Source organism: Amia ocellicauda, unplaced genomic scaffold (assembly GCF_036373705.1).
Source record: "Amia ocellicauda isolate fAmiCal2 unplaced genomic scaffold, fAmiCal2.hap1 HAP1_SCAFFOLD_99, whole genome shotgun sequence".
In the NCBI taxonomy this organism is placed as follows: Eukaryota; Metazoa; Chordata; class Actinopteri; order Amiiformes; family Amiidae; genus Amia; species Amia ocellicauda.
In genome coordinates, this window is record NW_027103024.1 from 65,041 (window position 1) to 92,413 (window position 27,373).

The window sequence follows — 27,373 nt, forward strand, 5'->3', positions numbered from 1 at the left end:
TAGTGGTTAGGTAAAAAAGTACACAGACAAACTAAATAATCCCTTGATACAAATCATTTATTTAGTGCAGACAGACCAAGACCAGCCACAATAAACTATTCGCAGTAAATATAAATTCACAGCAAAATAGGTTCAGTTCAAAATATCCTATAACAAGCTGTATGTAACGAAGTGGTTAAACGTTACAAAGGGCATTACAATTGTTGAAAAACAATAGCACACGGATCAAACATGCTATCCCCGCCATTTTATTCGATTTGATTAGACGTTTCGCGACCGAAATGTTTTGTGTGCGGACTGAACGCACACCTGAGCCGAGCACGATCACAATACATATTCACAATTAATCTAAGCAGTATCATATTGTAACCGTTTCGGTCTGTTATCAACCCTTCCGGATCCAAAACCAGGAGTCAGACACCCTTTTCGGTGGACACGCTGTTGACTTCTCACAAGCACCATCCGCCTTCACAGAGGCAGCGCTAGCAGTGGAAAGAACAAAAACGGAGGGAAAATTCGCTTGCGCCGAACGGGGTCGAGAGATCCGCTGTGACGCAGGAGTGCGAGAGGACTCGACACCACCGAGCACGGGCGCGAGAGGGAGAGATACCCACGGTGTGAGAAACCGCCCGCGACGCAAGCACCAGATGCCCGCAAGGACAATGGGAACCGGCGCGCTACCGAGAAACTGACCAAGATATGGAACGCTTCACGAATTTGCGTGTCATCCTTGCACAGGGGCCATGCAAATCTTCTCTGTATCGTTCCAGTTTTATTATACGTATTGCCGTCGCGAACACAAGGGCTGGGTTAGAGAGCACCCGCCTTTGTACCCAGGTGGGCCGGGGGAGCGAGGCGACTCGCTGTTTGGGGCCGGGAAGCCTGTCCCACTCCCTGCTCGTTGGCGGTGAGGCCGGGGGCCTTCCCTGGAGAGACTCTAGCGCCTCTCTTTCACCAAACGTCCGTACCACCATGGCAGACAGGGACACTTCACCCCATCCCCATGCCGGGCAGAGGCATGCTGGGGGAATGTGCAAATCCGGAGAGGTAATCAATCAACCGTAATCCCAAGTGTCATTGGAAAACGGAGCAGAAATCCACTACAATCCCCGATACGCCGAAGTAGTGGGCAGAGATGCTTCCCCCCTGCCAGCCGCCAGGCGGAGCGGCCGGGGCTGCGCTGGTGAGGTGAGGTGTATCGTATCGTATCGTATCGTATCTTGATGTTCCCTTACAGCCCCCCTCCCCTGAGCCATTAACGATGACTCCATACCTGGTCTGCAATGATTAGCTCACAATGTGGGCTGCAGGACGTGCGTGACCTGTAGATTTCTCCACTGCACCTGTGTAACGTCTTGAACACGTCATTGGTACTAAGCCTTGGTGGGTAATTTGATTCTGAATTGCACCATTATAAAAATCTCTTGTGCCTTGGCAAGTCGCACAGGAAGAGGGCGTCTGCTAAGAAAGAAGTAGTGAGAAATGACAATCGGTCGCCTGCCCCGTTTAGCTTCCGAGATCTGACGAGATCGGGCGCGTTCAGGATGGTGTGGCCAAAAGCAGAGAGGCCTGGCTGCATGATGTCGCTTAAAGGCTGGTGGGTATTGACGGAACTTCCAGCAAAAAAAAAAAAAAAAAAAAAAAAAATGGAGGGAACAATATCAGTGCAGCAAAGGGTGTTGTAAGTAGCGGGGTACGTGTAAAATTCTTCAATTATATCTCCTCCAGACAGAAAGAGAGTATTAAGAGCTACGATGAAGTTACCCAAGTGACGTAAAAAGCTTGCAGCACCTGGTATTTCCAGGAGGTCTCCCATCCAAGTACTGACCAGGCCCTGACCCGTTTAAGTTCCGAGATCTGACGAGACGGGGTGCGTCCAGGACGGTGTAGCCGCAAGCCGAGAGGCCTGGCTGCATGATGTCTCTTTAAGGCAGACGGGTGTTGACGGAACTTCCAGCAAATAAAAAAAGAAAAATGGAGGGAAAAATATCAGTTCAGCAAAGGGTGTTGAAAGTAGCCGGGTACGTGTACATTTCTTCAATTATATCTCCTCCAGACAGAAAGAGAGAATTAAGAGCTACAATGAAGTTACCCAGGAGACATAAAAAGCTTGCAGCACCTGGTATTTCCAGGAGGTCACCCATCCAAGTACTGACCAGGCCCTGCCCCGTTTAGCTTCCGAGATCTGACAAGATCGGTAGCGTTCAGGACGGTGAGGCCGCAAGCCGAGACGCCTGGCTGCATGATGTCTCTTAAAGGCTGGCGGGTATTGACGGAACTTCCAGCAAAAAAAAAAAAAAAAAAAAGAAAAATGGATGGAAAAATATCAGTGCAGCAAAGGGTGTTGAAAGAAGCCGGGTACGTGTACAATTCTTCAATTATATCTCCTCCAGACAGAAAGAGAGAATTAAGAGCTACAATGAAGTTACCCAGGAGACGTAAAAAGCTTGCAGTACCTGGTATTTCCAGGAGGTCTCCCATGCAAGTACTGATCAGGCCCTGCCCCGTTTAGCTTCCGAGATCTGATGAGATCGGGCGTGTTCAGGACGGTGAGGCCGCAAGCCAAGAGGCCAGGCTGCATGATGTCTCTTAATGGCTGGCGGGTATTGACGTAACTTCCAGCAAAAAAAAAAAAAAAATGAAAAATGGAGGGAAAAATATCAGTGCAGCAAAGGGTGTTGACAGTAGCCGGGTACGTGTACAATTCTTCAATTATATCTCCTCCTGACAGAAAGAGAGAATTAAGAACTACGATGAAGTAACCCAGGAGACGTAAAAAGTTTGCAGTACCTGGTATTTCCAGGAGGTCACCCATCCAAATACTGACCAGGCCCTGCCACGATTTGCTTCCAAGATCTCACAAGATTGGGCGCGTTCAGGACAGTGTGGCCGCAAGCAAAGAGGCCAGGCTGCATGATGTCTCTTAAAGGCTGGCGGGTATTGACGGAACTTCCAGCAAAAAAAAATAAAAATAAAGAAAAATGGAGGGAAAAATATCAGTGCAGCAAAGGCTGTTGATAGTAGCCGGGTACGTGTACAATTCCTAAATTATAACACCTCCAGACAGAAAGAGAGTATTAAGAGCTACGATGAAGTTTCCCAGGAGACGTAAAAAGCTGGCAGCACCTGGTATTTCCAGGAGATCACCCATCAAAGTACTGACCAGGCCCTGCCCCGTTTAGCTTCCGAGATCTGTCGAGATCGGGCGCGTTCAGGACGGTGTGGACGCAAGCCAAGAGGGCTGGCTGCATGATATCTCTTAAAGGCTGGCGGGTATTGACGGAACTTCCAGCAAAAAAAAAAAGAAAAATAGAGGGAAAAATACCAGTGCAGCAAAGGGTGTTGAAAGTAGCCGGGTACGTGTACAATTCTTCAATTATATCTTCTCCAGACAGAAAGAGAGTATTAAGAGCTACGATGAAGTTTCCCAGGAGACGTAAAAGCTTGCAGCACCAGGTATTTCCAGGAGGTCTCACATTCAAGTACTGACCAGGTCCTGCCCCGTTTAGCTTCCGAGATCTGACGAGATCGGTCGCGTTCAGGATGGTGTGGCCGCAAGCCAAGATGCCTGGCTGCATGATGTCTCTTAAAGGCTGGCGGGTATTGACGGAACTTCCAGCAAAAAAAAAAAGAAAAATAGAGGGAAAAATACCAGTGCAGCAAAGGGTGTTGAAAGTAGCCGGGTACGTGTACAATTCTTCAATTATATCTTCTCCAGACAGAAAGAGAGTATTAAGAGCTACGATGAAGTTCCCCAGGAGACGTAAAAAGCTGGCAGCACCTGGTATTTCCTGGAGATCTCCCATCCAAGTACTGACCAGGTCCTGCCCCGTTTAGTTTCCGAGATCTGACGAGATCGGGCGCGTTCAGGACTGTGTGTCCGCAAGCCGAGAGGCCTGGTTGCATGATGTCTCTTAAAGGCTGGCGGATATTGACGGAACTTCCAGAAAAAAGAAAAAAGAAAAAGAATAATGGAGGAAAAAATATCAGTGCAGCAAAGGGTGTTGAAAGTAGCCGGGTACGTGTACATTTCATCAATTATATCTCCTCCAGACAGAAAGAGAGTATTAAGATCTACGATGAAGTTACCCAGGAGACGTAAAAAGCTTGCAGTACCTGGTATTTCCAGGAGGTCTCCCATCCAAGTACTGATCAGGCGCTGCTCCATTTAGCTTCCGAGATCTGATGAAATCGGGCGCGTTCAGAACGGTGTGGCCGCAAGCCAAGAGGCCTGGCTGCATGATGTCTCTTAAAGGCTGGAGGGTATTGACAGAACTTCCAGCAAAAAAAAAAAAAAAAAGAAAAATACACATACCACGTGGGCAATTCTAGAGCGTCCCCTAGAGTACAAACAGTGTATCGTGCCTACAAAAGTTTTCTTGTTACTAACCTTTGGAATCTGGATTTCTGGACAAAGCTCTCCAATAACTATTACAGAACTTAGTTCTTTTCAGTCTAAGATTCCTCTCACGGGGCACCAATTATGTAGCGTAAGGTACACTTATAAATTTCAATTATAGAAGTGTATTTATAGTATCACCTTATCACGAATCCTGGAATCTTGTAGAACTCAATTTCTGTAATAATTTGACGCAGACACCATTTCCAAAGATATAAATTGTCAAATTTATTCAAAACAAAGACTAAATGTAGCACTACACTAATTATACAAAAGGGAAAAACTAATTAAAATTCAACTCTAGATCAACAAATCAAAGACAAATCACTTCCGTGACCAAATCAAAGACCATGGGATCGCATATGATAACACACAAATCGTTAAACAAAAAAGGTTATAAACACATTGACTACAATACCGGTTAGTAAGACGAAGGTGAGTCTCTCGTTAGTATTATTAGTCACACATTAAATAACTACGCAGGTTAGTATTTATGTCAGGTAACTTCTCATTATATATATATATATATATATATATATATATATATATATATATATATATATATATATCAGTCTCATTTACGTTTAGGTGCCAAGAAAGATCCTATCATTACTTGTTACCACAATTTCCCTTAACTGATTATTATTCAATGATTAAGGATAGGCAGGGCCACCACTAATCTAATGTCTATTAACTTGTGTCAATTTCAGAATAAACAGTAAAACAGGAATGAGAAGATATTTCTCGGCGTTGACAGATTTTATTTCTAAAATTATCAACAAAACAGTTTAATGCAACACACATTTATATTTAAGAAAACTAAATGATATTACACATTCTAGAGTTATGAATCACAGATTAACATTTCTAATTGATTTCTCAAATGTCATGAATCATGAACTCCAAACTGTTAAACTTATGTGAACTTCGTCGCAGATAGGCCTCTCTGGCTTCCGGCTCAGATAACAGCACACGGCACGAGTTCCGTGTGGTTGGAACAAAGGCAGTCCGGTTCGGCTTTGTCCAAGAACTTCCACTCAGTCGATGCACCTGGAAGTTGGGGTTTCGCGAAAGTAGAGTCGTTTCCAAACAGATTTTCCACTGGTTTGAAGGCTCCAAGGTTGTGCACAAAATCTTCTTTGTAAGCTGGGGTTCCACCGTAGTTACTTGAAGATGAAGTCTTTGAGGAAAGCAGGGCCCTGTTTGTTCCAAGGGTCAAGTTTCTTAAGACTCAAATAGCTATTTAAATGACTGACACTTTCGTATTCAGTCGACTTAGTCAATTGTCCAGCTGTAAAACTCCACTGATCAGGTGGGCACAGGCGGGCAGTGCAGTCTGTAAAGTTCTTTATTTAATAAAGTCCTTTAAAAGAATTCTTCGTACGGCTCAATCTCCTTCTCCCAGTTTAACTCTTCTGTTGCCGGCAAAGACTTGGTTGGTTTCTGATTCCGGTTCTGGCAACAGAGCTACAGGTTATGCTGTGGCAGCGAGTTACTGGTTCAGGTGAGAGAGAGAGAGAAAGAAAGGCCGTGTTTGTCCTTTATAGTCTGTCAGATCAACAGGTGATTGGTTCCTGAGTTCTTGAGATTGGATTTCGGTTTCAGCCCCCAGTGTCCTATTGGAGGGGGGCTTGATTTATGACTGATGTCAATCCATGCCATCTTTTGGAAATGCCGGTTGGCCTGGGTTCGTAGCTCTATGTCGGGATTTCAGCTCTCATCCACTTCAAAGAGTTTTTATCACCAACAGGCCCCTTTCTCCAGACATCTCATAGCAGAATAACAAACTATTTGGCCTCTTCTCGGTGCCATCCTCCCCAAAACTGTCACTTTGATGCAAACCAGTTCCAAGCTGATGCGCTAAGGAAATCTGATAACTTTGGGGGGGAGAGGTCTTCTTTAGATCCGTGCTTCAGCTCAGAGCCCAAATACTCTTATCCAAATACACCCAACATAACGCTACACACCACATCCCAAAGATGCTCTATTGGGTTGAGATCTGGTGACTGTGGTTGCCAGTTTAGTACAGTGAACTCATTGTCATGTTCAAGAAACCAATTTGAAATGATTCGACCTTTGTGACATGGTGCATTATCCTGCTGGAAGTAGCCATCAGAGGACGGGTACATGGTGGTCATAAAGGGATGGACATGGTCAGAAACAATGGGCCGTGGCATTTAAACGATGCCCGATTGGCACTAAGGGGCCTAAAGTGTGCCAAGAAAACATCCCCCACACCATTACACCACCACCACCAGCCTGCACAGTGGTAACAAGGCATGATGGATCCATGTTCTCATTCTGTATACACCAAATTCTGACTCTGAAATCGAGACTCATCAGACGTATGTATGTATGTATGCATGTCCAATTGCTTTGACAATACAAATGCACTGAATTGAGAGAGAGAGAGAGAGAGAGGTAGTCCAGACCGCTGCAAAATTCCTGCTGAAGTGATCTGGATCACCACACAATGGCCCAAGGACCACTGCAAACTTGGATTTCAATGTATTTGTGTAATGTGTGTTGCAATAGCACCTACCATGTTCCTTTGTGGTGATCTGGTTAATTCTGATCTGGGAAAACCACAATCCTGCAGGTTTAATAAGTCTCTCTACACATCAGTCCCTGAGTACCTTCAACCAATGGTCATTTTGACCAATTAAGCCCAAGATTTGAGTCAATTAAGTTGTCAAGGACTACCCAGTGAAGACGTGAACTCACGACTAGGTCACACTGTGAGCTCACCAGAGCAGACATTACACTGAGCTCACTGTGAGCTCACTTAGTGCTTTTCCAGCGACATGGTGATGGTGCTGGAGCCGGAGCCGCTGCCCTTACTCGGTGGCTAACCCACCTCTATGTTACAAATGTTCCCTAAACACTTATTTTGCAAGATCAATAAAAATCCTTTAGGAAATTTAAACTTTTACTGACACACATAGTTAATAGCAATGTATTATAACTTTACCAAAAATAATAATCTGTATATCTTTAATTGTTTAGACATTATTAAGATATAATGCATCTTTCACATAGGGAACATTTGTAACATGTTAGGAAAAACAAACAAATGATTTGAAAATATTCATAATTACAGCATACAATTTGTCAGGCTTCATAAGAATGGTATTTATAACATACTCTGTAAAAATCAAGCAAATAGCATTTGTGGTTCACAAGAAAATATATATATATATATATATATATAATCAAAGCTATCAGACTATAGCAGCCGTTGTATGAAGACACATACGATTATACAGCATTATTTGGCAGCTTCGCAAGACCTAATTTTAAACGTTGTTGGTAAGTTAGATAATTAGTGGGGACCCTCTATTTGCAGTTCTTCCCCTCCATAATTGCTAAAATAAAGTTTTACTGACATTTTATTGACCCTACCACTGCATAGGGCATATCTGTAACATGAACGCTACTGAATGGCACATACATTGAAAACTACAGAGAACTGAGACAAATCCACTTTACACTTCATAAATAATCTTAAAACGTTTCCAACCAAGGCAACACCCACTTGAAATACATTAATTCTCATTTTTGGTAAACAAAAAGAGAGATTGTTACATATGTTCCCTATGATGCATCTACAGAGAGAGAGAGACAGACAGACACTAACACTCTCTCTCTCTCTCTCTCTCAGCTGGGAGTGTGTGGGAGGGGTCTGCAGTGAGCGGGAGTGCTGCTGAGAGCTCTGTCCTTTGGCTGCGTTTTTTTGTTGCTTTACTTTTTTCAGTTTGTTTATTTTGTCTTCTGTTTTCAGTGCTTTTCTTATTGTGGGGGAACAGGGGAGGGGAGGGGGGAGTACCGGTAGTTCTTCCCGGGTCGGGGGGTCGGACCCCCTGAATGCGTCTTTGATAAGAAAAACTGACCCGACGCCATGGAGTCAAGATCGCTCCGGTGCAGTTCTGCCCCCTAGAGCAGTGTGTGTTAGCGGTTGGGGAGGTAGCAGGGTGTGAAAATATCAAGTCTGCTGCCATTGTTATCTTCTTAAAAACCACTGATCTGCTCAATCAGCTAGTGGCTAATGGCACAGTGTTAGACGACACTTTCACCCCGGTGTTGCCGCTCGCTGCTCCTGCCCGGAAGGTAACGCTGTCTAACGTCCCTCTGTTCATCCGCACCGGCTCGGGCAGCTGATGTCCGGCATTAAGAGGGTCCCGCTGGGCTGCAAAGCCCCGCAACTGAAACACGTCGTGTCCTTCCGAAGGCAGCTGTATATGATCCTCAATAACATCAATGAGGATCTTAATGTCTCCGAAGTTGGATCTCTCTTTCTGCCACCACCACGAAGATTGCTCTTTAGTAATGTTGGAAAGTCAAAGACAGCAACCGTCAGGGTTCTTGCATATGACGTATTCGTGCTGCACCTCTCTGCAAGGATCCAGGACAGTTTGTCAATGTAAACTCCAGTGCCTGGGAATATTTCCACCTAAAAGACAATGGTAAAAAAACAAGTTTATCCCCAAACTATTCTTATATTATGTTAAGTGGAATACTCAGACATTATCAGTGAGGCTGTGATTTTGTTACAGAAATGTGTTATTAAAGACCACAGTATGTCTCAATTCTAAGTTTATTAATTTACAGACATAATAAAGTCAGTGAATCTGTGACACCCATAATTCAATTACATTCTTATTATCAACTATAACTATGAATATACCTGATAATGTAGCATCATTAGATTGTTTACAACCAATATTTGTTTTCAATATATATATTTTTACCTTGTCTTTGTAATATTGTAGACCAAGAGTGTTACACCTGTTTTGGTGATTCTTTGTCAGATTCAGAACAATTTGCTGTGGGGCTGTCAGAACCACTTGATGGTGACACACTTTTGTCTTCATTGCTGATAAATGTGGCTTTTGTTACAATTTTTTTCAGATTGTCCAAAATTGATTGATAATCATTTCTAGTAATATATTTAATACAAAGTGAAAACAAAACCATCAATGCCTGCAATTATACTTGAGAGACTTGCTCTATGTTATTGGCAAACTGACCTTTTTGTGGGTCATTAACATTAGCTACGAAAAAAATAAAAAAGATAAAATACAACAATTACCAGGTCTAATGTAATGCATATAGTCATTAATGTAGGATTATGAAGTTATGTTGAAAAACTTTATTTAATAATCAGTATTATTAAACTATTAGACAGTGCACATTACGAGTCTGTATTGTGGTTCTAGATTACTTCAGTATGATCAACTATAATACATTACTCTGGAATCTAAATTACTTAAGAATAACATTTATCAAGGTAAGGAATTATTTGCTATAAATAAAAAAACTTACCATCAACCATACGGTTTCGAAGACATTGGTTTTCATTTTTAAGTCTTGTGTTTTCCTTTTCGAGCTGCTTAACTTTTTGCTGTAGCTCAACTTCACTGGACTCTTTAAATGTCTGTAGAATGTGATGGGATCTAATTCTTGAAGCTCCATCGGTTTTCTTTCTTATTTTGTGCTGTATTCAGAGAGAAAAAGAGTTTAAAATGATATATATATATATATATATATATATATATATATATATGAAAATGATTAAAAAAAAACAATCCTGCAATACATTTATTTAATATTTGCAGTAATTATCTCACCGGTAACTGTGGTTCATCAAGGTCACTATCATCTGAAATTTGAAGTTTTTTGTTTGTTTTAGGTACTCTCTTCATTTTAGGAGAGGGCATTTTTGTTAGGTCATTAAGTTTTCTTCTTAGTTCACCTTCTTTTCCTAAAATAAAAATAAAATAAATAAAACCCTGCATTATGTCCACAGATATTTGGGGATTATATTTATTTGTCATAAAAATACTGTGCTTTGACCATACAAATTAAGATGAACAGCCAACACTGAATCAAAACTGAAGTTAAATTATATCTGGTTTAATTTATTTTGTGATTTGGGGGATTTTATTGTAAAGCACAACACACAATAAATCGTTCTTACAAATGCCAGTCAAGTATGACGAGTTTTTAGTGCCCTCACCACCACCTACCATGTTATAAGAGTATGTTAGAAGTACAACACATTAATAACTTAAACATTCATTTCAAATATACTGTGATTGTATATATCAAATAGCATGTAAAGACTTTAATGTTTTTTTTTTTTAAATAAACATTTTTACCAGTCATAATGATCTGCGCTTCATGGACAGGCCATCCACCTTTTGGAGGTTTGTTCATGTCTCTCCACTCTGCTCTGAAGTTTCGAGTCGTCTCTTCGTCATCATCAGCAATGCTGAATAAATCAAAATTGCGAAAGCAAGCAGTGGGAATCACGCTGTAAGAGTCTTTGTCGACCCCGCTTTCCCACTTCACCAACGCGTGCATCACCGCCATACTACCTTCACCTTCTCATCCGTTTTTTCTGCGCGTTTTTCCCCCGACAAGTCACGGCACAAAAAACAGTCCCGCTCTGCATTCTGGTACTTGGCGTTCTTAATAACACCAACAGGGTGTAATCGCATAGACCACTCGAGTATAAAGTACTACATATCCCATCAGTTACAGTTTTTTTTCATCTTCTGAAACTGCAATTTAGCACTTTCAACTGTTTCTTAGTGATTCCTAGAATTACTAACCGGTATTGTAGTCAATGTGTTTATAACCTTTTTTGTTTAACGATTTGTGTGTTATCCTATGTGATCCCATGGTCTTTGATTTGGTCACGGAAGTGATTTGTCTTTGATTTGTTGATCTAGAGTTGAATTTTAATTAGTTTTTCCCTTTTGTATAATTAGTGTAGTGCTACATTTAGTCTTTGTTTTTAAATAAATTTGACAATTTATATCTTTGGAATTGGTGTCTGCGTCCAATTATTACAGAAATTGAGTTCTAAAAGACTCCAGGATTCGTGATAAGGTGATACTATGAATTCACTTCTTTAATTGAAATTTATAAGTGTACCTTACGCTACATATATATATATATGTATGTATGTATGTCCAATTGCTTTGACAATACAAATGAATTGAATTGAGAGAGAGACAGACAGACAGACAGACTGACAAACAGAAAAACAGACAGACACAGATACACACACACACACACACACACACAGAGCCAGCCAGCCAGCCAGCTCAGCGATGACATCACGAGCCTCTCTCAGCTGACTGCTATGACATCACAGAGCATGTACATTCCGTTGCTTGCCGTCTGTCAACCACTCAGTCACTGCCAGCCAGACTGGCTGGCTGGCTGGATGGGGGGGCTGCTTGCTGCTGCTGCGTACCTTAGCAAGCTTATTTGCTTGACCGGCCTTCCTCCTCCGCCCACATGCCCACCTATGCCCGATCTGCTGTTCACCTGGATCACAGCTCCGCCCCAACAAGGCAGAGCCTCCCAAAAATGGTACAAACTCACCCACGATCCCCTCCACGGAAAGCTTTAGCAAAAGGCAAAAGCGTTATACGTAATGAAGAGGAACCCGAGTCCAAGACGCATCCGACCAGCCATACATATTTGTGTGTATTAAAGATCACATTTTCTTACATTTAGTTTTTCTGTACTTTATTACATCTTATTGTGATTTATAAATGTATTGTTTCTTTTCCATATGTATGTATGTATGTATGTGTGTGTGTGTGTGTCTGTCTCTGTGTGAAAGTTAGTGTGTGTGTCTGTACGTGTGTGTGCCTGTCTCTGTGTGAAAGTGAGTGTGTGTGTGTGTATGTCTCTCTGTGAAAGTGTGTGTGTGTGGGGGTGTGACAGTGTGTGTGAGTGTCTGTCTGTCTGTCTGTCTTGTTGTCTGTCATATAACTCGCACATCTGTGAGGGCACCATTTTTGCAGAAGAGATGTACACATTTTGGAGCAACATATGCTGCCATCCAGACCTCATCTTTTCCAGTGACGTCCCTGCATTTTCAAAAAGATCACATTTTATTACATTTTGTTTATCTGTACTTTATTACATCTTATTGTGATTTATACTTGTAATGTTTCTTTTCCATATATATGTATGTACAGTGGGGGAAAAAAGTATTTGATCCCCTGCTGATTTTGTACGTTTGCCCACTGACAAAGAAATGATCAGTCTATAATTTTAATGGTAGGTGTATTTTAGCAGTGAGAGACAGAATAACAACAAGAAAATCCAGAAAAATGCATTTCAAAAAAGTTATAAATTGATTTGCATGTTAATGAGGGAAATAAGTATTTGACCCATTTTCAATGCCCTGGCTTAGGGAAGGAGGTTCTCACCCATGATTTGACGGTACATGGCCCCGTCCATCGTCCCTTTGATGCGGTGCAGTTGTCCTGTCCCCTTAGCAGACAAACAGCCCCAAAGCATAATGTTTCCACCTCCATGTTTGATGGTGGGAATGGTGTTCTTGGGGTCATTCCTCCTCCTCCAAACACGGCGAGTTGAGTTGATGGCAAAGAGCTTGATTTTGGTCTCATCTGAGACCACTTTCACCCAGTTCTCCTCTGAATCATTCAGATGTTCATTGGCAAACTTCAGACGGGCCTGTATATGTGCTTTCTTGAGCAGGGGGACCTTGCGGGCGCTGCAGGATTTCAGTCCTTCATGGCATAGTGTGTTACCAATTGTTTTCTTGGTGACTATGGTCCCAGCTACCTTGAGATCATTAACAAGATCCTCCCATGTAGTTCTGGGCTGATTCCTCACCGTTCTCATGATCATTGAAACTCCACGAGGTGAGATCTTGCATGGAGCCCCAGACTGAGGGAGACTGACAGTTATTTTGTGTTTCTTCCATTTGCGAATAATCGCACCAACTGTTGTCACCTTCTCACCAAGCTGCTTGGTGATGGTCTTGTAGCCCATTCCAGCCTTGTGTAGGTCTACAATCTTGTCCCTGACATCCTTGGACAGCTCTTTGGTCTTGGCCATGGTGGAGAGTTTGGAATCTGATTGATTGATTGCTTCTGTGGACAGGTGTCTTTTATACAGGTAACGAGCTGAGATTAGGAGCACTTCAACAGAGTATGAAAGACACCTGGGAGCCAGAAATCTTGCTGATTGATAGGGGATCAAATACTTATTTCCTTCATTAACATGCAAATCAATTTATAACTTTTTTGAAATGCATTTTTCTGGATTTTTTGGCTGTTATTCTGTCTCTCACTGTTAAAATACACCTACCATTAAAATTATAGACTGATCATTTCTTTGTCAGTGGGCAAACGTACAAAATCAGCATGGGATCAAATACTTTTTTCCCCCACTGTACATACATATATATGGAAAAGAAACATTACAAGTATAAATCACAATAAGATGTAATAAAGTACAGATAAACAAAATGTAATAAAATGTGATCTTTTTGAAAATGCAGGGACGTCACTGGAAAAGATGAGGTCTGGATGGCAGCATATGTTGCTCCAAAATGTGTACATCTCTTCTGCAAAAATGGTGCCCTCACAGATGTGCGAGTTATATGACAGACAAACAGACAGACAGACAGACAGACACTCACACACACTGTCACACCCCCACACACACACACTTTCACAGAGAGACATACACACACACACACTCACTTTCACACAGAGACAGGCACACACACGTACAGACACACACACTAACTTTCACACAGAGACAGACACACACACACACACACATACATACAGGATAACGCCAAACCACATTCTGCCCAGATTTCAAGCGCATGGTTGCATAGGCAGAGAGTGCGGGTGCTAGCATGGCCTGCCTGCAGTCCTGACCTGTCTCCAAATTGAGAATGTGTGGCGCACTAGTGCAAATTAAGACAACGAAGGCCCTGTGCAGTTGCGCAGCTGAGGAAATGCATAATGGATGAATGGGGGAAAATCCCGCTTGCTAAACTTAACCAAGTGGTGTCTTCAGTGCCCAAGTGCTTAATAAGTGTTATTAAAAGAAAAGGTGATGTTACATAGTGGTAAACAGTCGACTGTCCCAACTTTCTTGGTTTCTTTTCACTGCTAATGAGATGCTGTAGAGTGAGTTAGTTATATTGCTTTCAGGAGCTCTAATCGTATTGATGAGTTCATGCAGCATTTTTAATTGAATTTCAAAAAGAAATCCTTGCTGTCTGGCCTGTGTGTATGAGATGTACTCTGTCAATCTTTGGCTAACAACTGAAACATTGGTAGAACAGAAATGGCAACATAAAAAAGAAAAGTACATTTTAAAAGAGCACATTAAATAGGATGAATATACAGTTTTTTACAATCACTTTGTCACTAATTTCAGAACCTTGATGTCATTTTTCAAAACTCTAGACACAAAACTCAAAACGGTCATCACTTGTAACACAGGCTGTCCAATGTTCAAGACATTGCATTGTGCATTCATATCTTTAAAGAAACCTTGCACTTGCAGACTTGTTGGTTCAAATAACTCATTTATCATGAAATACCATAGTAACATAGTAAAACAGAAGATACCGATAGTTTCACTGTGTAGTTGTTCGTACAATCATTAAATATTGTAGTACAAAATATGTGATACATGTTTCATTATGGTACTACACATAAATACATCACTGTAAAAGGACTAGTAGAGAGAATACTACAGACACAGTGGAATCATTGAACAAAATCTGAAATACAATACAATACAATACAATCAAATCACACCATAGGTTTCTTTGAATCCATGCAACAATAATTAGCTACAAAAAAGAACAAAACTACAGTAAAATGTCAACTGCAGTGTTCCTCACCTGGCTTAGTGTAAAAAGCAAAACAAAGGATTGATTACCGTACTTCTAAATTTCCATCAGCCCTGTGTTCAGGTTCAGGTTCTCACAACCATTTTTCACAAGAGGCATCTTGAAACTGAACATACCTGAACATATTCAGTCATCAGCTGCTTCACTCTGTCTGCATTTCTTTCAAAAGGCACACTATACTCTGTGCTACACATTGGTATGCAGTATACAGTCATTTGACAATTGAGAGTAGCCTAATGTTTTGTGCATGCTGAAGACTTGCCGCTTCTCAGTACGGAAATTTCTGATGATTGAGGCCACAGTTGATCCTGAGTTGATTCTGAGGTTTGATTGAATCATTGTAGCTGCCTCAGTCATGGTCATGCCATGATTTACAACATGCTCTACAACTATTTCTCGGATTTCACTGGACACTATTTGCTGTTGCTGCCGCTGTCTGGTCCGTGGCCTTGTCCTCTACCACGTTCCCCCAACACCTCTCAAATGAGGCCCATGGCTGCCTCTCTGGTGAGCCCTAAGCCCTCCTCTATGACGAGGCCCATGACCACCTCTCAGAAGGGGTGCATGTCCCCTTCCATTCCTTTGACCACCACGTCTTCCTCCTCCCACTGCTTTACCTCTATTGTGACCTGGATGACCTGCCGGCTCCATGTTATCACTGTGTTGCTGGGGTGGATAGCACTCATTTCACTCGATACTCGTACCACAATGTGAAATCAATCATCAATAACCAGTTGGCAGTATTGGAAAAGCAATTACAAGGGCCTGCATACATACAGTAATGTCAAATCTGATGTGGAAGAACAATCATCTTCAACCAGGTTGGAGCGTTAGTTGCAATGCCTTTAATACACGCAGCGTGGAGAGGAACAGTGACTCAAGAAGATCCCAAAGTCACTCTGCCTTCATTTTAACAGTCAGAGCTTTTATACACAAAAATCAAAGAGCTGGTTATAATCAGAAAGTCATTACTATGTTATCTTAAAAGTTAGCTAAGCAGAATTTATATCATTATAGGACAGAGTTCATAGATCAACACATGGATTAGGGAGCAGGCACTTCAATCATACTGTTTGACATTGTCTCCAAGATTCTCATCGTAAATAAAAAACAGAAATCAAACTACCTTCTGGCCTGACCTTCTAGCTTGACCTTATCTTTCTTAAGTATACAAGAAAGAAAAACAGGTATTAGAGAAAGAATTTCCAACTTTCCTTCCACACTGAAAACATGGTGTGGAAAAGTGCTACATGATGATGAATGATGATGAAATATTACATCCATAGATAATGTAGTCCAACTGGTTCATGCTCCTCGGTTATTGGTGTCAATGGATCTCATTATCCTGAAACTTTCATTATCGAAACATGGAATACTCTTCGTCAGTTTCCATAAAACTATGAATTAAGAGTAATGCAACAGTCACTTATCATTTTGAGCAGCTGTATCAATTGATAGTTAGATCTTTGTAATGAAATGAATAGACAGTGATCTCAGATGTAATGTGTGAATTGCATTTTGAAATGGTAATTCTTTGATGTTAAGTTGTGTCATTTTAGTTCAATGAACAAATGATCTGAGGTTGATGTGTATTGTATCCAAGCAATTGAAAAATGTGCATTTTGATCATTGGGTGTGAGTTTTGTGTCTAGAGTTTTGAAAAATGACATCAAGGTTCTGAAATGAGTGCCAAAGTGATTGTAAAAAAGTGTAATATCAGGGGACAGTGGCTATTACTGATCTGGCCTTCCATGGCCTCTGTATTAATGTAACAGGTCACATTGTATGTGTACACTGATACTTGATAGTATAATATAGTACAAGTAAAAAACATACATAGGTATCATAGAAGTATTTTGCAGAAATGATTAAGGATACTTATCAAAATGGAGAGGAAATGCTAAATCCAGTCTCCCCAGGCTGAGCTTCTATTGCTACACCTGCTAAGTGGCTGCTGGCCCCACTATATGGATAGAGCCACACCAAGTACAAGAGTCTCCCCGTTGCTATTTATATCTCCCTATCCAGTCTTCTATACGTGTCAGGGTGGGGTGCCTATTCCCCTGTGTGTGTGTGAAAGTGTGTCTGTGTGTGTGTCTGTAAGTGTGTGTGTCTGTCTGTGATAGTGTGTGTGTGTGTCTGTCTGTCTGTCTGTCTGTCTGTCTGTGAAAGTGTGTGTGTGTGTGTGTGTGTGTGAAAGTGTGTGTGAGTGTTTGTCTGTCTGTCTGTCATGTAACTTGCACATCTGTTAGGGCACCATTAATGCAGAGATGTACACATATTGTTTATTTTCCATATATATGTATGTATGTATGTATGCATGTCCAATTGCTTTGACAATACAAATGCACTGAATTGAGACAGAGAGAGAGAGAGAGAGAGAGAGAGAGAGAGAGAGAGAGAGACAGAGAGAGAGAGGTGCTAAGGCACATTTGTAACATAAATTAGGGAACATTTGAAACATGCTTAGGGAACATTCATAAGAACATAAGAACATAAGAACATAAGAAAGTTTACAAACGAGAGGAGGCCATTCGACCCATCATGCTCGTTTGGTGTCCATTAATATCTAAGTGATCCATGGATCCTATCCAGTCTATTTTTAAATGTTCCCAAACTTTCAGCTTCTACCACTTTCCATCTTGAATGCCTTGAAGCCCAATTTCCATTTGTTCTCCCCTGGTGTGTGTGTCCCTGCTGATCTGGAAAAGCTCCTCTGGTTTGAGGAACCTTTCATGATTTTGAAGACTTGGATCAAGTCCCCACGTAATCTCCTCTGTTCCAGGGTGAAAAGGTTCAGTTCCCTCAGTCTCTCCGAGTAGGACTTTCCCTTCAGATCTGGAATAAGTCTGGTTGCTCTCCTCTGAACTGCCTCTAAAGCAGCAATATCCTTCTTGAAGTGTGGTGCCCAGAACTGTACACAGTATTCCAGATGAGGTTTAACTAGCGCATTGTACAGTCTTAACATTACTTCCCTTGTTTTAAATTCTACACTTTTGACGATATACCCTAGCATTCTGTATGCCTTTTGTATTGCTTCCCCACATTGTTTGGATGGAGAAAGTGAATCCACATAGATTCCTAGGTCTTTCTCATGCATTACTTCATCTAGATCTGTACCTCCCATAGTGTAATTATAGTGGACATTTTTGTTTCCTGCATGTATTACCTTGCACTTGTCCACATTGAATTTCATTTGCGAGGTGTCAGCCCACAACTGAATTTATCTAAGTTCCTCTGAATAGCATGTGCTGCCAAGATTGTATCTGCTGAGCCACCTATTTTAGTATCATCTGCAAATTTGACAAGGTTGCTAAGTATCCCAGAGTCCAGATCATTAATATAGATTAGAAAAAGCAAAGGCCCTAGTACTGATCCCTGTGGAACTCCACTAACAACCTCACTCCAGTTAGAAGTGACTCCTCTAATCTGTTTCCTATACATCAACCAGTTCATAATCCATCTACTTACATTACCCTGAATGCCTACAGCTTCCAATTTGAGGATCAGTCTTTGGTGTGGAACCTTATCAAAAGCTTTTTGGAAATCTAAGTATATCATATCATATGCTTTCACGTGATCTACAGCTGCAGTTGCATGTTCAAAAAAATTTATTAAGTAAGTAAGACATGATCTGCCTCGTCTAAACCCAAGTTGACTATCTCCAAGAATATGGTTTTCATTGAGATGCTCCTCTTATTTTCTGTCTAATCATTTTTTCCAACATTTTACAGGTGATGCAGGTGAGACTGATTGGTCTGTAATTTCCTGGCTCAGTTTTGTCCCCTTTCTTGTGGATTGGTATGAAATTTGCTGTCTTCCAGTCAGTGGGAACATCCCCTGTTCTAAGTGTCATTTGGAATAATCGAGTTAGCAGCCTATACATAATTTCCCTCATTTCTTTAAGTACTGTTGGAAATATCCCATCTGGCCCAGGTGATTTGTTTGATTTTAATTCTGCTAGTCCCTTTAGTACCTCCTCCTCATTTATCCTGATCTCTCTTAGGGTTTGACTGGATTGATTGTCAACCTGTGGCATGTCATCTGTTTCTTCTTTTCTAAAAACCTCTGTGAAATACTCATTTAGAATATTTGACACATCTTGTTCGTTTTCCAAGATACCTCCATTTTTGCTCTTTATCTGTTTCACCTCCTCCTTAATTGACCGCTTGCTGTTGTAATTTTGAAAAAAGCTCATTGCATTGGTTGTAGCTCCAAGAGCTATGTTTCTTTCTATTTCCCTCTTTGCTTTCCTGATCCCTTTCTTAAGATCTCTTTGCAGCTCAACATATTCTATGTATTTTGTTTCATCACCATCCCTTTTGTATGTGCTATACAACATTTTCTTCCTCTTTATATTTTTTTGCATGCCTCTGGTTTGTATGTATGTATGTATGTATGTATGTATGTATGTGTGGAAGGAAAGTTAGAATTTCTTTTCTCACAACTGTTTTTCTTTCTTGTATACTTAAGAAAGATAAGGTCAAGCTAGAAGGTCAGGAGGCCATAAGGTAGTTTGATTTCTCTTTGTTATTTACAATGAGAACCTTGGAGACAATGTCAAACAGAATGACCTACGTGCCTGTTCCCTAATACCATGTGTAGACCTATGAACTCTGTTCTATAATGATATATGTTCTGCTTAGTTAGCCTTTAAGATAACATAGTAATGACTTTCTAGCATGTATGTATGTATGTATATATATATATATATATATATATATATATATATATATATATATATATATGTATGAATGTATGTATGTCCAATTGCTTTGACAATACAAATGAATAGAATTGAGAGGGAGAGAGAGAGAGAGACAAACAGACAGACTGACAAACAGAAAAACAGACAGACACAGACACACACACACACACACACACAGAGCCAGCCAGCCAGCCAGCTCAGCGATGACATCACGAGCCTCTCTCAGCTGACTTCTATGACATCACAGAGCACGTACATTCCATTGCTTGCCGTCTGTCAACCACCCAGTCACTGCCAGCCAGACTGGCTGGCTGGCTGGATGGGGGGGCTGCTTGCTGCTTCTGCGTACCTTAGCAAGCTTATTTGCTTGACCGGCCTTCCTACTCCTCTGCCCACATGCCCACCTATGCCCGATCTGCTGTTCACCTGGATCACAGCTCCGCCCCAACAAGGCAGATCCTCCCAAAAATGGTACAAACTGATTCACGTTCCCCTCCACGGAAAACTTTAGCCCAAAATAAGGGACACATTCTGTAACAACATAATGGATGCCCACCCAACCTGTGACAAAACTGAGAAAAAAGAAAAACGCTCAGTCCTCCTGGGGTAGGGACACACAGCCACCCTGGCTGCCCAATATGTCAGCGCCTACCACAGCCTGAGGGACACAGTGACACACGAGCACCGACTGTAAATATAATGTAAATACTCGTTTGTAATGCATGTCGTTGTATTTCAAAAAAGGAATCTGGAAATAGTAAACCTATTTTCTTTATTTGTATGTATTAAAGATCACATTTTATTACATTTTCTTTTTCTGTACTTGATTACGTGATTCATAATTCTATTATTCATTTTCCGTGTATATGTATATATGTATGTATGTATGTGTGTATATATATATATATATATATATATATATATATATATATATATATATATATATATGTATATGTATGTATGTCCAATTGCTTTGACAATACAAATGAATTGAATTGAGAGGGAGAGAGAGAAAGAGAGAGAGAGAGAGAGAGAGAGAGGAATATGAGCTCCTAAAAAACATTTGTTTTTATACATAAGCAGATTTAATTTGTCATTTACAAATGAATATATAGCACTATAAACATACACAGAAGACATGGAATAGAAATTCAGAAGAAAAAGTATTCAAAAAATAATAATTTTAATAAAAACACAAAAAGTAGAAAGCAGAGAGACAGTTCAGGAAGAAAAGTCAGAAAAGAAAAGCTGAAGACAAGAATTGGAGGTAAGACCTTTCACCTATAGACACAAATTATTAAACAAAACAATATATATAAATAAAATAAATAAGCATTCTCAGTAGTTGACTCAGCTAATGAAAATGCAGAGCTCACTTTGAATAGAGTGACAGTAGGAGAGAGCCCAACTGCCACTGAGACTGATACAAATCTATCGAACAGCAGTCTGACTGCAGAGCTGCCTTTTGAAATCCGATACCCTGAAGACATTCGCTCTACACAGGCTAAGAAGGACTACAAACAAGCTGTGATGAGAGCATCTCCTGAGACCCTCATCCTAGACTACACCGGTAAAGGAGAAAACAGGGTCAAGAACAATCTACTGTTCTACACCGCCTTTCACAAAACCCTGTGCCAGACATACCCCAATAACAACAAGAGGGGCATTAGCAGAGGCAGGCAGATCTCAGTGCTGGTAGAGAAAGACACAGACAGTGTGATGCTCACTTTTAATGTATACCACAATGGGACCATCATGGTGCAGGGCAGCGAGAGCAGCCTGGACCAATTATCTCTCGGCTTCCACACCTCAAAGCAGCAGACTGAGGTAGAGAAACAAGTGCCAGAGCCGGCCACCCTGCAGTCTGCCCCCAGCCACACGGAGCCAGACAGTGCCCAATCTCCCACAGACTGCCCTCCTGTCTACCCAAAACTCTCCAGCAACATTAAAACACTAAAGGAATGCCTATCAGTGCTGGAGCTGGAGTTTGCGCAGCTCCGGGATGAGATGCACAGACTAAAGATGCAGCACAAGGCTGAGATCCATGAGCTGAGAGCAGCAGTGAGAGACCTGGAGGAGCAGAGTCAAACCCTGAGGACGGAGCTGTGCAGAGCGAGGGAGGAGCTGACCAGGACACCCCAGCACAGCCAGCTAAGGAGCCTGCAGAGCCAGCTGGAGGAGCTAAGAGAGGAGCTACACATCACTGGAGCACAGAGACTACACTGCACTGACCCCACAACACCTCCAACCCCTGACACCTCCAACACTGACACACCCACTGATCCACCCACACTCCCCACCACTCCTGACACCCCCACTATCACCAGACCTGCCACTAATACACAAACCCCTGAAACGCCACTCCCCCAAAACACACCCGCTGCCCCCACCACTTCCGACGCAAACCCGGAGTGGCAGGTCAACACAGAGGTGGTCATTCTGAGCGACTCCAATGGGAAGTTCCTGGATGAGAGGTGCCTCTTCCCTGGGTGAAAAGTGAAAAAGCTTTGGTGCCCGACAGCACAGAGAGCCCTGGAGCTGCTCTCCAAGAGGAGGCTGTGCCAGGTCAAACACATCCTCATCCACACCGGCACTAACGACCTGAGTGCCCGCATGGGCGATGTGGCCTCAGCCCTGAGACAGGTGGCAACGAAAGCCACAGAGGAATTCCCAACTGCCAAAATCACCATCTCCACACTGCTGCCGCGCACAGACATGCCCCTGCACATCATCCAGGCCATCAACGCAGATGTGTCCCGAAGATGTGCCCTCCTCCCCAATGTACACCTGGCACACCACTGAGACATCCAGCCACATCACCTGTATGACCACGACCACCTCAACAAGACGGGTGTGAGGATCTTCGCAAAGGTCCTCAAGGACACAACCCTGTGCCGAAACCCCACACACCCCCACCTCGAGACCAGGAGCAAACCCCCCAGCCCCCGGCCGCATCCCCAGCCACCGGCCCCACTCCAGCCCCAGCCCCTGAGACCCCGCGGCCCCACCCCCCATCCCCAGAGGGCCCGTCCAGCACAGCAGAGCGGACAGCCGGGGACCAGCACAGCCACACAGCCACGCAGCAGCGGCTTCCAGAGCCTGGAGGCCCAATGCCGCCCAGCTGGCCCAGATAAGGCAACTCCTCAGTGTCATCTGTACCACACTGCTGAGTTAACTGAGCCTCAACACACATATATATGGTTGTGGAGATGGAGAGTAAGAAAAAATGTAATTTAATTATTCTGATATTTTGATGCAAAGATTAAATCTGTGAGTGATAACGCTACCAATAATAATAATAGAATTCTATACATTATGTATATCCATATATAATTATTAATAGTAATATAATATCAGTTGTAGACCACAAATTAAACTTTCTTATGTAGAAGAGACAAGTATAATAAAATATATTAACATGTCCTTTAAAATAAGCAGTTGGAATATCCAGGGTTTACGCTCCTCAACTTTTGGAATGAAGAGCACAGACCCTGAACTGATCAACCCTGAACTGATCAACACTGTAAATAGTTCAGATGTTTTCATTCTTGTAGAGACTTGGTGCTGTGCAGATATGTCTACATCCTGTCCCAATGTATACAGGGAGCTGATTGTGCCCTCCTATAAAAAACCCAAAGTCAGGTGTGGCAGGGCCTCGGGGGGGATTATCGTGTGGTACAGGGAGGAGCTCCGAGCAGCCCTATGCCCAGTACAGAGAGGAGACACACACCTGCGGTTGAAAATCAGAAAAGACACCCTACAAAATAACACAGATATATACCTATGTGCAATTTATATGCCACCCGCAGACTCCCCCTACTATAATGAGGAAGGCTTTCAAGAGATTCAAAAAGAAATCTGCCACTTCCAGACCCTGGGCTCTGTACTGCTGTGTGGCGATCTCAATGCCAGGACTGGCAGAGAGATGGACTACATCAATGCAGAGGGGAACACACACCTGTTCTGAGACTCCCCGCTGTGCCACACACACACCTCCACACTGAGACACAGCCAGGACAGCGTGGTAAACAAGAGCGGGAAGCAGGTAGTGCGCCTATGTAAAAGCCTGGGTCTATATATCATCAATGGCAGGACCAGGGGGGACTCTCTGGGGAGATTCACATACTGCTCGGCTCTGGGCAGAAGTGTGGTGGACTACGCCATAAGTGACCTGGACCCACAAGCCATCAATGCGTTTATAGTCAGACAACAATCTCCACTATCAGACCACAGCCAAATAACACTTTACCTAAAAAGATCAGCGCAGCCACAAATCAGAGCCAAACTTCCCACAAAACTGGTCTCCCTGCCCCCCAGTTACAGATGGTCAGAGCCCAGCACAGAGAACTACACAAGAGCCCTGAATAGTGATGAGATTGAAAACATGTTAGACAGATATCAATCCTCACACTATCAAATAAACCAAAACGGAATAAACTCAGCCACCAAAACATTGAATGAAATATTTGAAAGACTGGCTTTAAAATGAAACATTAAAACAATTAAAAACCAAAATATAAAATCGTCTAAAAGAAAAAAAGAACAGTGGTGTGACCAGGAGTGTGAAACTTCTAGGAAACACCTGAGACATCTCTCCAACACTAAACACAGAGAGCCCGACAACCAGGCCAGCTACTGCCAGGCCCTGCGGCACTACAAGCAACTCTTCAGGAAGAAAAAAGACCACTATATGGGCAGAATAAATACCCCAAAAACAAAAAATGAAATACCAATTCAAAATGGAGAAATCTGGAAAACACACTTTGAAAAACTTTACCAAAATGTTGAAAACAATCCAAACCCAGAACAGGTTAAAATATTAAAAAACCTAAATAAATTGGAAGAAATCATTAAGAATAATCAAAATCCCTTAGATAACCCAATTACAAAATACAGGACCTAAAACATCAACTCAAAATCCTCAAACCCAGGAAAGCCAGCGGCCCCGACAGCATCAGCCCTGAGATGCTGAAGCACAGCAGCCCGCAGCTGCAGGAGGTTCTGCTCAAACGCTTTAACCTGGTGCTGAGAGCCGGGTGTTTCCCTGAGGTCTGGAATCAAGGATTGATCACCCCGATTTTTAAAAGTGGAGACAAATTAGACCCCAATAACTACCGGGGCATCTGTGTGAGCAGTAACCTGGGGAAGGTGTTCTGCAGTATCATCAACGCCCGGATACTGGCCTTCCTTACCGAGCACAGTGTCCTGAATAAGAGTCAGATTGGCTTCCTACCAATACACCGCACAACCGATCATATTTACACTCTACACTCCCTCATAAATAAATATACCCAAAACAATAAAGGAAAAATATTTGCCTGTTTTGTAGACTTTAGAAAGGCATTTGACTCAATCTGGCACAAAGGACTATTTTATAAACTTCTACAGAGTGGTGTAGGGGGTATAGTTTATGACATCATTAAATCAATGTATTCTGAAAACAAATGCGGAGTTCAAATTGGCAACTCAAGAACAGAGTTCTTCACTCAGAGGCGGGGAGTGAGACAGGGCTGCAGTCTGAGTCCAACACTGTTCAACATCTACATCATCGAGTTGGCCACAGTGTTGGAGCAGTCTGACGCCCCCGGCCTCACTCTCCACGACACAGAGATCAAGTTCCTGCTCTACGCAGACGACCTGGTGCTGCTGTCGCCCACAGAGCAGGGGCTTCAGCAGAACCTGGCTCTGCTAGAGCAGTACTGTCAGAAATGGGCCCTGGCAGTCAATCTGGACAAGACCAGAGTTATGGTTTTCCAGAAAAAAGCCCGATCTCAGGGAAACAGGTACTGCTTCACTCTGGGCAGCACTGTATTTGAGCACTGCACCAGATACAACTACCTTGGCCTGACCATCAGTGTGTCAGGGAGCTTCAGCCTGGATATAAACGCATTAAAAGACAAGGCACGACGGGCATTTTATGCCATAAAGACACGATTTGGGAAAACAACAATACCAATAACTATTTGGATTAAAATATTCAACTCCATCATCTAACCAATCCTGCTATATGGGAGCGAAGTGTGGGGTCCCCTCATGAACCTCAATAACAAAAATTGGGACAAAAGCCCCATGGAAATATTCCACCTAGAATTTATTAAAAACATCTTACACGTACACAGAAACGCCCCCAACATCGCCTGCAGAGCCGAATTAGGACTCTTCACTCTGCACAAGAAAGAGCAGCCAAGTTCTGGCTGCACCTAAACACAGCAGAGACCCAGTCCTAACAATACAAGGCTCCACTGAGCAACCACCTCTCCCCAGACAAGGACCCCCTTGGCCGGCTGGCTCTGAGGCTCACAGAGCCCGAACACACAATGACCAAAACAACAACAATTGGGAAAATTGACATGTACCTGAAAAGCAAATACACAAAAGAATGGAGACACGAATTAGAATTACAAAACAAATTAGAATGCTACCGGGCCCAGAATAGAAACATTACATTGGCTGAATACTTAAAAATCCAAAATATAAAAGAGAGACAAAATCTAACTAAATACAGGCTCACTGACCACAGCCTCGCCATTGAAAAAGGCCGCAACAGAAAATTCTGGGTTGCCAGAGAAGAGCGGCTGTGCAGCCAGTGTGACCTAGGGGAGGTCGAAACAGAGGCGCATTTCCTGCTGTCCTGCCCTAAATACACAAAAATCAGGGAGACATACTTTAAAATATTCAAAATGCAAATCCCTGAGTTCAACATGATCCCCGATTGCTGCAAACTCCCCGTCCTGCTGGGAGAGGAGGAGCGCACTGCCATCTTAGCAGCACAATATGTATCCACCTGCCACAGCCTGCGAGATAGTGTGTAGACACCAGCCTGTGGGACTCCATTTGCAAAACAAAATAAAAACAGTGATTTTTCTGATGTCATGACACAAATTTTGATACAAACAACAAATATGGTTTATATTCTACGTAATTTTATTTCAATGTGTTTGATATTTGTTCCACTGAATCTTGTATTGCAATGTTTTGTCTTGTTTGATAGAACATTTGTATCTGCTTTGGCAATATTGTGATAGATCATGCCATTAAAGCACCTTTGAATTGAATTGAAATGAATTGACAGACAGACAGACAGACACACACACACACACACACACACACACACACACAAACACAGAGCCAGCCAGCCCGCCAGCCAGCCAGCTCAGCGATGACATCACGAGCCTCTCTCAGCTGACTGCTATGACATCACAGAGCACGTACATTCCGTTGCTTGCCGTCTGTCAACCACTCAGTCACTGCCAGCCAGAGTGGCTGGCTGGCTGGATGGGGGGGCTGTTTGCTGCTTCTGCGTACCTTAGCAAGCTTATTTGGTTGACCGGCCTTCCTACTCCTCTGCCCACATGCCCACCTATGCCCGATCTGCTGTTCACCTGGATCACAGCTCCGCCCCAACAAGGCAGATCCTCCCAAAAATGGTACAAACTGATTCACGTTCCCCTCCACGGAAAACTTTAGCCCAAAATAAGGGACACATTCTGTAACAACATAATGGATGCCCACCCAACCTGTGACAAAACTGAGAAAAAAGAAAAACGCTCAGTCC

At 42.5% G+C, this 27,373-nt stretch overlaps 2 non-coding genes and 8 pseudogenes across 2 annotated transcripts; all 10 read right to left on the minus strand.

Annotated features, from left to right (window-relative positions):
• Positions 1–693: 693 nt before the first annotated feature.
• LOC136746364 (U6 spliceosomal RNA) lies at positions 694–800 on the minus strand. Its single transcript, XR_010816382.1, has one exon. It is a non-coding gene; the product is annotated as a U6 spliceosomal RNA (small nuclear RNA).
• Positions 801–1,779: 979 nt separating this feature from the next.
• Positions 1,780–1,898, minus strand: LOC136746351 (uncharacterized; annotated as a pseudogene).
• Positions 1,899–2,107: 209 nt separating this feature from the next.
• On the minus strand, positions 2,108–2,226 carry LOC136746370 (uncharacterized; annotated as a pseudogene).
• A 218-nt stretch (positions 2,227–2,444) lies between these two features.
• Positions 2,445–2,563, minus strand: LOC136746339 (uncharacterized; annotated as a pseudogene).
• A 215-nt stretch (positions 2,564–2,778) lies between these two features.
• LOC136746354 (uncharacterized) lies at positions 2,779–2,897 on the minus strand (annotated as a pseudogene).
• Positions 2,898–3,114: 217 nt separating this feature from the next.
• Positions 3,115–3,233, minus strand: LOC136746344 (uncharacterized; annotated as a pseudogene).
• Positions 3,234–3,441: 208 nt separating this feature from the next.
• On the minus strand, positions 3,442–3,560 carry LOC136746341 (uncharacterized; annotated as a pseudogene).
• Positions 3,561–3,769: 209 nt separating this feature from the next.
• Positions 3,770–3,888, minus strand: LOC136746357 (uncharacterized; annotated as a pseudogene).
• A 216-nt stretch (positions 3,889–4,104) lies between these two features.
• LOC136746347 (uncharacterized) lies at positions 4,105–4,223 on the minus strand (annotated as a pseudogene).
• Positions 4,224–11,751: 7,528 nt separating this feature from the next.
• On the minus strand, positions 11,752–11,866 carry LOC136746361 (U5 spliceosomal RNA). Its single transcript, XR_010816379.1, has one exon. It is a non-coding gene; the product is annotated as a U5 spliceosomal RNA (small nuclear RNA).
• Positions 11,867–27,373: the final 15,507 nt, after the last annotated feature.